The sequence below is a fragment of the Juglans regia genome, chromosome 1 (genome assembly GCF_001411555.2).
Source record: "Juglans regia cultivar Chandler chromosome 1, Walnut 2.0, whole genome shotgun sequence".
NCBI classification, from domain to species: domain Eukaryota; kingdom Viridiplantae; phylum Streptophyta; class Magnoliopsida; order Fagales; family Juglandaceae; genus Juglans; species Juglans regia.
In genome coordinates this window covers 22,430,115-22,440,728 of record NC_049901.1, presented here as the reverse complement: position 1 = coordinate 22,440,728, position 10,614 = coordinate 22,430,115, and positions in this window count along the sequence as shown.

Below are 10,614 nucleotides of genomic sequence, written 5' to 3'. Positions count from 1 at the left end.
CCAAATTTGATCTGACAGTGGAAGTTTAAACACTGAAAATAACTAACTAAATAATAGGAATTACATATAAAAATACAATAAGACTAATTTAAAACCCAACTTAAATTCTAAAAATATAATCTTTCATCATAAAATAAAATGATGAAGTTTGCTAAACATTTATAAGAGAAATAAATCCATCTAAATAATAGAGTTTTTAACATAAAATGAAATAATGAATATTAAATAATACTCTTAAGGACTGAAATCATTTAAATAAAATGATTTTCTAAAATTATATTATTTTCAGAGCTTCAGAATATAAAAAGGCTTACTTGAAAATTAGGTTTGGTTCAATAATTCAAAAAATACCCCATTTAAAATAATTTTGGACATTTAAAATATTCGAAGACTTTAAAGTATTGGGTCCCATTTAAAAATCAACTACAATATTTAAAAACAATGATTCGAGATTTAAAATGCAAAGGTGAGACTCGTGACCAATCGAGAGTAAAATGAGCGGTTCGTCACACAATATATTCTGTCATGCAATATTTATCTGTTACACATTATGTCATGTCACGAAATGTTTATCTGTTTCACATTATGCCATGTCACAATATGTTTATTTGTTTCATGTTATGTCATGTCATGAAATGTTTGTCTGTTACATGTTATGACATGTCACGAAATGTTTGTTTGTTATATGTTATGTCATGTCACGAAATATTTGTCTGTTTCATGTTATGTTATGTCACGAAATATTTATCTATTACATGTTATGTCCTGTCACGAAATGTTTGTTTATTTTATGTTGTATCACTTCATTCATCTCACGTACATGTCACGTTACGTTACGTCAGGTCATCTATCATTTTGCTTCATATCATGTCATGTCTCAGTACAAAGTGTGTATCAAAAACAATATTTTCACGTCAGTCAAGTCAATTTCAAGTTTCAAGTTTCAAGTTTCAGTTTCATGCAATGTTATTTAACGTTCAATTCTAGTTCATGTTATCAGTTAATTTATATTACGGTTAAGGAATATACGATCTGCCTGGTATTACGGTCAAGGCATATGGTACTATGGTGAAGGAGTATAATCTACCGTAATACAGAAAGATACTCATGGTGAGGTGTAGAAGCTACCTGAGTACTCCCATTATCTTAATCAAAATGTATAATTTAAGTTACACAAACTAGCATTTCAAGTTTAGTTCAATCCACGTTAATTTCATATTCAGTTTCAGTTCAAGTTCTGTTTATGTTCATATTCATGTTTAAATTCATGTCCAAGTCAGTTCAGGTTCAAGTTTATGTCATGTCAAGTCAAGTCTTAGTCAAGTTCATGTTATGGTATGTTTAGTTTCAGTTCAGTCTATGCTCAAGTTCAAGTTATGTCAGTTTATAACATGTTAAATGTCTAGTCACATCAAGTTTATTTATGATTATATATGCATTTATGATTTTACTGTCATTCATGCATCTTTGACATGTATATTAAGTTATTTGTTAACTTCCAACTACCATTCCCTCCAGAATGGTAGACCATGTGTCAGGATCAGGAAGCGCACCAAAGGTTGACCAACTGGAGATGGTTGATAAGACAACGACGACATGATGCAAAACTCATAGCCTTAATACTCAGATTTATCGTTAGTATTATGGCATTCTTGACTGAGTTGCGCAAGCTACTCAATGGATTAGCCTAGTAGTTGCTTTAGTTCCTGCTTCTATTTAAGGAGCTCAGTCTCCAGTACTCTTATGATTACAGACCGTTTGAACTCGTGTTGTAATCATGGATGTTTAGCATCTCAATATATATGGATTATGTTTTAAATATTTGGAATACTTTAGTTTGGTGCATAGTATTCCTCAAGAAAAAAAATTATTTGCCATGAATAGTGCATATTGTTAGGTGTATTGCATCTTTAATTGGCATAAACAGGGGGCAGATAACCTTAAGTTGCATGTCCTGACACTTTAGATGTCCATCTGATCCCAAGCGAAATCTAGAGGTGTCACAGTAAATGTCTTACTTACATTAGATTTGAGTAAAAGTGGATCATAGTCGATGTTGATTCCATCGTCCTTTCCGTTGAAGGTTGAGCATTGCTGAGTACCTTATCTTCTTTAGATTCATTATCAGAAGATTGCTCTAAAAAGCTTAATTCTTTTAATTGATAGATTTCTTCTTCTTCTGAAGAGCTTTCCTCCTCTTCACTTGAATGTATCATAAAAATATTTAATAATTTTTCTTTCAATGTTTCAGATATATCTAGATCGTTAATCTGTTGTTTGACTTTATAATTTGATTTATAATGTCTAACTTTTCCTGATTTATAACAAACAATTTGTTTTTCTTTTTATTAGTCTTTTTAGGTTTTTTTTTATTGGTTTATTATATATTTGTTTATCTTTTGTCTTTTTATACGGTTTTTTATATTTTCGTTTTTTATTAGAATAATTTTTATAAATTCATTTTCCCTTTTTGTGTCTTCTTGAATTGGCTACTAATGGAGTATAACCGAATTGTTCACAAAAGATACCTAATTCATTTTTAACAAATGTATTTTCTTTTTCCATCAATTTTTTTAATCTTAAATCATTATACATAATTAAACGTGTTATGTTAATAGTAGTTATTATATCACCATATGTGAGACTAATAAATTCAATAGTACCATTTGTCTTTACTAATGATTCTCATAATTTTAGGGCGAAGTAATATGGAAGTCCGGCTATGAACTTTTCATTCTAGTTAGTTGTTAGCGGTCATTTCTGATCATAACTTTAGTTAGAAATACATCTTTATACCAATGGTAATAAGATAATTGAGGACATCTTAGATTAATCAACAAATCACTGGTTCTTTTTTTGAATTGAACAGGATCACCAACAAAGTGTTTGGTTAATACATATATTAAAGTATTTACAACATCTTCTAACGGTAAATCATTTTTTGTTTTAATCATTTGCATGTTTTTCATCATGTTTGTATGCAGTTAACATTTGTGTCTTTTGTTCATTTGAAAGGTATTGATTTCACCAACCTTTTAATTGGTCAGTAAAACCTGTAACAATAATATGTGATACTTGGTGATCAGTTTTCTATTACTTTTATATACGTTAGCTACCATAATTATTTCTTGGAAATGATTTAATATTTCATACTCAGATAATCCATCTATATTCCATTCATATAATACATTTGGTGCAACAGCAGATCTTACTATATATTATCTTTCTTCGAATTGCATATCCGGTGGAGTAGGCCTCGGATACCAATTACGAGTAATAGAAACATGATATTTAGAATTCCTAACTGAAAAACTATTAACATGATATCCTCTAATCTTATTTATTTGTAAATCTATATGTTTAAATTAGTTTTCAATATTACTAATTTCAGAATCAGATAATACATGTGAGCCTATCTTATTTAATACATTAATATAAAGTTGTTTTGAGCTAGATACGGTATTGCTAATAGTTCATTTTTCTAATTTATTAGAGATTTGTTCTAATAAATTATTTTTTTTTTAGAAAAAATAGTTTTTAGATGAGATGAGATTTCATGGGGAACAAATAGAGGGGTTTCTTTTACTTCTTCAATAGTAGGATGAATAGGAAATATTTAGGCTTCAATTCTTTCTAATTGTTTCCTCATGGTTTTTAGATATAAATTGGTATAATTGTTTTGTTGTATTATATTATCAGTGTTTTTAACTTCTACTTAACTATTATATTTTTTTATTGGGGAGGCCAATATTTGAGTATTTCTTTGATTGAATTTAATAGCTTCAAAATGAGGGTATTCTTCATAAACAATTTGATTATTTTCTTCTTTAACCCATTGATTATTAGTCCTGTTTATAGCTTATAATTGGTTTGATTTATAAATTTCAAACCATGTAAAGAACGGTATATTAATTTGTATTCCTTCTAAATACTCGTAATATTTTTTTTAATATAATTTCTTTCTATTTTTGTAAAAGTAGAGAAAAATACTAATTTTTTGTGATTATTTTCTTCTTTCATATAATCTTGTTTGAGATATTCGTTATTAATTTTAAATTCTTGCTTACTCAAGATTTGGACATCATCTCTAATCACTTGTGAATATGTTGGAGAAGAAGGTTCATTTTCAAGATTATTAGAGGTGGATGCCTTATCCGGATAATTAACAGTATATACTGGTGTATCAATAATATTTTCGGGAATAATTATCCGAATCTATGTATCTAGACTCTGGGATCTGGTGTCAAAATTTTGAGATCTATTCTAGAAAATTGATGTAAGAATAGATCTGGGGGCATGATAACTAGAAGGTACTGGAAAATAATAATGTGATAAAGATCTTCTAAAAAGTTGAAAAGTTATTTGAACTATTCTATCCATTTTTTTTTATCTATATATTCAAGATCATCTTTAGAATTATTTTCTATCTTAGGTAATAGAGTAATGTTCTCTAATTGTCATTCATTAGGGAGAGTATTTGATGGGAACCAAGGTGCGCCTAGTCTTAAAGATATATTGCAAGTTCCAGATGAGTAAATTACAAGTTCAAGTGTTTAAAGGATGAAAATTTAGTTTTGATTCATTTGATAACCTATGGAAAGGGCAACAACATGACTTAAAGGCTTTGAGCACTTGAAGACTTTCAATTTATTTAATTAATTTAAATGACTTATTTATTAGTTTAGAATAATTGGATTTATTACGGGAAGGACTTAAGGGGGCATACGCAAGGGTATGTTGGGAAATTTATTATTTTATTGAACTAGGGTTTCAAGAGGTTACTGTAGCGTTATTGTAGCCGCGACACTGTTCATCCAGGGGCGTTTTGGGTAAAAGGGACTTTATTTTAGATAGGGTTTTAATTAGGTTTTGGTTTAAATATTCTTTGTAGCCTCATTTTCAGAAGTTTATGAAATTTGATGAATTTATCCATTGTGAGTTGAGTTTATCTCCTTTTGTTTTTAATTGAACTTTTAAACTTATCAAAGGTAAATCACAACATTTGTAGCGTTCCTCCTTTGTAATCTGGGTTCTTGAGACGGGTTTTTAAACGGGTCTAGATTTTAATATAATCTAGGTTCTTAAAACGAGTTCTCATCGGGTTTAAGTTTTCCATCCATTGACTTGATTTTGGCTTTCTTGGAGAGTTTTTAAATTGATTGTGGGTTCAAAGGATTTCCTTCCCGCGGATTCATATCATTTGATATCCAGAGCAAGGTTTCCAATCAAGTCTGATTCTATCTTTTAATTTCTTTCATTTTTAAATTTAATTCTAGGACTTCATTGTTCTCGAGTTGCAAAAAAAAAAAAAAATAGAAGCAAAAAGTAGGCTGCCTAAATTCTTAAAGTTTTTTTGGTTTGATTAAAATTTGCATCTCCTAGGGTTTCAAAATTCTAGGGTTTCTTACATCTCTAAGTTTGTTCATTGCTTGGAGTGTCGTTCTGTTGATTCTCTTCGACTTCATTGTCAATTCTTGTGTTCTTGAATTCAATTGCTTGATTTTCACAATTGAGTATTGTTGTTTGTGATTTAATTTGAGAGAAGAGGAGAAAAGAAAAGTAAAGACAGGAAAGGAAAAGAAAAAAAAAATTCAAAAAAAAAAAAAAGAGAAGAGGAAAAGAAAATGTAGCATATTCAAAGGTTGCTACATAGTTACAAAAAAAAAGAGAAAGAAATAAATTTTTTGATTAAACCTTATCATCAAAGGGGTTGCATACATCATTAAAGTTGGTATCTTGTCTTATTGTTACTCTTTCATTCGTATAACTTTTTTGATTCTTGGGTCATTTTTATTCCTTCTGAGTTTCTCTTATTCTTGTTTCTTGGACCTAATTACTAGTTGGGATAAGACAAGGTTGTCTTGTCTTGTTTATTGAGTGGGAAAATGCTCTTGAGGTAAAATGCAAGAGAGTGTGAGACTATTATTGAGAAAAAGTCAATTAAGAGTGAAACAAGAGTGGAGTGCCATTATTCGAGTGAAAACACGTAAGGGAGTGTGTGAGGTTTTCTTTTTTACCACTAACATTCTTTTGTGCAGCACCTTATAATGTCTCATCGGAGTAGCTCATCATCAAGGGGGAGAGCAGATAACTCATCATTTGTGTTGGAAGCCATGCAACAACAGTTTGAGCGGTTGAACCTTGTGTTGGGTGAAGTGAGGGATATGATGGATCATCAAGAAGCAGTGATTAGAAATCTGCAAGGTGGGAGATATATGAGGCGATGTGAGTCTAGTGTTGAAAATGGGTATGACAATGAAGAGTATGGTGATTTTCTTGTTACTAGGCGTGCACTCAATACACAAATTAAGATGGATGTTACAGAGCAGCAGAGTGAGAACATTTTTCATACTAGATGCCATATCAACAACAAGGTATATAGTATGATCATTGATTTGAGGAGTTGTATTAATTTGGCTAGCTCTACTTTAGTTGAGAAATTGAATTTACGTAACTTGAAACACTCTAGACCATACATGTTGCAGTGGTTGAGTGATTGTGGGGAGATTAGGATAAATAAGCAAGTGCTAGTTTCTTTTTCAATTGGAAAATACCAGGACATGATCCTTTGTGATGTAGTGCCTATGCATGCTAGTCATATTTTGTTGGGGAAGCCATGTCAGTATGATAGGAAGGTGATCCATAATGGGTTAAGGAATATGTACAGTTTTGAGAAGTATGGAAAAACAATCAAACTCGCTCCTTTAACTTCAACACAGGTCCATGGGGACCAATTGAAGCTTTAAAGTGAGGTTGCTCAAAAAAGAAAGAGTGAAAATGAGAGTAATAAAAAAAAAAAGAGTAAAAGTGAGAGTGATCAAAAAAGAAAAAGGGAAAAGGAGATTGAGTAAAAAAGCAAGAGTGAAAGTGAGATTGAGCTGAAAAACAAGAGTGAATGTGAGAGTGAAAGTGAGATTGAGTTGAAAAATAAAAGTGAATGTGAGATTGAGAAAAAAAGAAATAGTGAGGCCGAAATGGAGAAAGAGAAAAAAATGAGAGATAAAAAAGATGAGGGTGAGACTAAGACCTCAAGAAAAAGAGAGAATGAGTTGAAAAATAATTGTGAGGTCGAGAGTCCAAAAAAAGATGAAGAAAAAGAGAGTACAACAAAAAAGAGAGTGAAAAGAAAAAAGAGTGTGAAAGGAAAAAAGAGAGTGGAAATAAAAGAAAGAGTGAAGAAAGTGAGAGCAAAACAAAGAGAAAAGTAAGTTTTTATGCTAAGGCGAGTCTTAATACTAACGAACTTGACGTATATTTGCCTAGTATTGTTGTTTATTTGTTGTAGGGATATGAGGTCGTGATTCCTAGTAGTGTGTTTAGTGGATTGACACCTATGAGGGAGATAGAGCACTACATTACAAGGTGCGACAATTCCTAACCGATCTTTATTTGAAGAACATGAGTCCTTGACACACTTAAAGGGACATGGTAAGTTGTTGAGTAGAATGCATGCTAAGTGGGAGGACTATATTGAGACTTTTCCTAATGTATTCAAATACACACAAAGTATGAAAAATTTTGTGATTGATGCTTTAGCAGGAAGGTATGTCATTGTTTTCATTTTAGATGCAAGATTGTTGAGACTTGAATATAATAAGGAATTGCAAGCTAATAATGATGACTTTACTAGTGTGTATGGAACAAGTGAGAAAGCATTGTTTGGTAAGTTCTATAAACTAGATTGGTACTTGTTTAGAGAGAATAGTTTTTGTGTGCCTACTAGTTTTATGTGTAAGTTGCTTGTGTGTGATAGACATGGTGATTTGTTGGGTAACTTTAGTGTAAAGAAGACTTTTGTTGTGTTGCATGAACATTTTTGGGAATATCATTTGCCATTCAATGACGTGTTGCATGGACGTTTGTGGAAATATAATTTTTCATTCATTGATGTGTTGCATGAACGTTTGTGGGAGTACCATTTGCCATTCATTGACGTATCGCATGAACATTTGTGGAAGCATCATTTGTCCTTCATTAACATGTTGCATAAACATTTGTGGAAGTATTACTTGCAATTCATTGAGTTTGCATATAATTGGAGTGGTCATTTTGGTGTAAGGAAAGATTTAGGTTTGTTTCATGAACGTTTATGGGAGTATCATTTGCCATTAATTGAATTGTTACATGGACGTTTCCGGGAGTATCATTTGCCCTTATTAGAGTGTGCATATAAAACCTTCCCTACTATTATTTCTTATTCTCCGTTTGAAATTGTTTATGGTTTTAATCCACTTACTCATTTAACTTTGATGCTTGTGCTTGTTAATGATAGGAGTAGCTTGAATCAATATTTTCAAATTCTTGAGAAAATTAATGAAAATGCATATAAAATGGATCTTCCAGGTATGTATAATGTTTCTGTTATTTTCAATGTTACTAACCTCTTTCCCTTTGATCTAGGTGGAGATTTGAAATCGAATCCTTTTGAGGAGAGGGGGAATGATGGGAACTAAGGTGCGCCTAGTTTTAAAGATATGTTGCAAGTTCCAGATGAGTAAATTACAAGTTCAAGGGCTTAAAAGATGAAGATTTAGTTTTGATTTATTTGATAAGCTATGAAAAGGGCAACAACATGACTTAAAGGCTTTGGGCACTTGAAGGCTTTCAATTTATTTAATTCATTTAAATGACTTATTTATTAGTTTAGAATAATTGAGTTTATTATGGAAAGGACTTAAGGGGGCCTACGCAAGGGCATGTTGGAAATTTTATTATTTTATTAAACTAGGGTTTCAAGAGGTTACTGTAGCGTTACTGTAGCCGAGACACTGTTCATCTAGGGTCGTTTTGGGTAAAATGGACTTTATTTTAGTTAGGATTCTAATTAGGTTTTGCTTTAAATACTCTTCGTAGCCTCATTTTCAGAAGTTTATGAAATTTGATGAATTTATTCATTGTGAGTTGAGTTTATCTCCTCTTGTTTTTAATTGAACTTTTAAACTTATCAAAGGTAAATCACAACATTTGTGGCGTTCCTCCTTTGTAATCTGGGTTCTTGAGACGGGTTCTTCAACGGGTCTAGATTTTAATATAATCTAGGTTCTTGAAACTAGTTTTCATCGGGTCTAGATTCTCCATCCATTGACTTGATTTTGGTTTTTTTGGAGAGTTTTCAAATTGATTGTGGGTTCAAGGGATTTCCTTCCCGCAGGTTCATATCAGTATTTTGATTCCAATTAATTTATTTAGGATTTTGTACATTAGAGTTTTGTGTACTAGATTGTAATAATAATGTATATCTTTTTGGACTGGTAATAAGAGATTGTGGTTCTAATGTTGTTTTCATCAATTTATAATGGATCATATATACTATTGTTAAAGGATGTGATCCTTTTATCATATTATAACTATTTGTTTTAATATTTAATGTTAAAGCATGTAATATATTAGTGTCGAATAATGAAAAAGAGTAATTGGGATAATAACTAAAATAAACTGGACATTGGAACAAGGTTGATTCTAACATTCCAAGTAGAGAATCATGAAAATTATAATATATTCTATCTCTTAAACAGAGTAATACTGAGGTGTTTAGTCCATTTCTAGTCAGTGGTTTTATAGCCACTTGTACTAGTCCAATATGTATGAAAGAATATTTTTGTTCTTTATGATGTTTAATAGCTTCTTTTGTTAATAGTTGTAATGATTTATAATCATTATTTAAACTAATAATTTTTTCTACTTTTTTTAGTAGTATAATTAGTAAGAAATGATAATTTAGAAGAAAAAGTAGAATATTTATATATTTGACTTTTTAGAACATTAAGAATTGTCCAATCTTATAAATTTCTTTCTATATCTATCTATTATATTATAATCTTCTTGGTTGATGCTATCAGGTTCTATGAGGATACTAGTAGTAGATTTATTAGGTTTAAATAAAGAATTCATTGAGACAGGATTTGAAACAAAAATTTCCTATATCCAAAGAGAAATAAGTAGATTAAGAACTTGAAGGAACACCACTGGGACCACCTTTAAAGCCTTCCAGCACGAATGGGCAGACCAACGGATTTTTCATGGCTTACCAACACAAGCCTCCCAATATACTCCATCTTCTTCTTATATAGGTTATCTTCGTAGAAATCTGTATCAATGATTTTTACTCTTTTTTTTATTATTTATTATTTATTATTTTTATAAAGCAAGGATACTCAAATAGTTTCTTACACTTTTAATTTCTCTTCTTAAGAAGTTGCAATGATCTTCTCATTTTTTTGTTGCCGCTTGTCTAATTTGATATATATGATATTTAGATATCATTAATGTATAGTCTTGTCTCATTAATTGTTGTTGTCTCTTAAGATCTTTTATATTATTCATCATATTTTCTAATTCATCAGATATTATTTATCAGATTTTCTATATCATAAAATATGCCATTCAAAACGAAATAAAATATAACAATAAAATAATATAGCAATATAAAATATTAATATAACAATATAATCGCCAATGGCTCTGATACCATAGACGTAAATCTCAGGTAATAAATAACTACTTATAATAGCTTAATAATAATAATGGTATTAATATTAGGTCATAAAATGTAATTAATATAATAATGTATATTAGTATTATTAATGCATTTATCAAAAGGAATATGTTGAAAAT